We start from the raw sequence: 604 nt of genomic DNA, 5'->3' as shown, positions 1-604 counted from the left end.
GCGCGGGATGCGGGTGGGGAAATAGTCACGACAGTCCGGAGTCTCTAATCCTCCCCACCTCCTCCCCAGGCCCATTTCCCTGACGAGGTTTCATTCCACGGTTCCTGGGCATCTCCAGGGGTGTCTAGTTTGAACAAGAAAAGGAATGTTCTGGATGGCTGGTCCTGGGCGCTCACCAGGAATGAAAGTGAACCCCTCTTTTGCACACAGGCTGCTTTGCGTCCAGCCACTCTTGGGCTGCCCTGAAGTGGTGTCCTGGTGGTCCGTGGAGTACACGGGAAAGTCCAGCAGGCAAACATGATCAAAGTCAGGCATTATGTCAGCTGTATAAACCCATTTTCTCTAAAATACTTAATGTTAACTTCTGGAAAAAAACAAAAACAAAAAACCAGAAAAGCTGCTTAAAGCCAGCCAACGTTCTAAGTCTCAGAGAAGCGTGTGGAAACCCCCAGGCTCAGCCGCCCTCTCCCTGCACGTGCCGAGTCCGGGTCTCCCTCCTGTGTGAATACAGGGAAGCGGGAACGAGGTGAGAGGGTCTGGGGCGACCCACCCCAGAGCACCAGAGGGCAGGGTCTGAGCCGCAGAAACCCCCGGCTGTGCCGGG

The sequence above is a fragment of the Colobus angolensis genome, unplaced genomic scaffold (assembly GCF_000951035.1).
Source record: "Colobus angolensis palliatus isolate OR3802 unplaced genomic scaffold, Cang.pa_1.0 Scaffold396, whole genome shotgun sequence".
NCBI lineage: Eukaryota > Metazoa > Chordata > Mammalia > Primates > Cercopithecidae > Colobus > Colobus angolensis.
Note: the sequence above shows the minus strand (reverse complement) of the source record.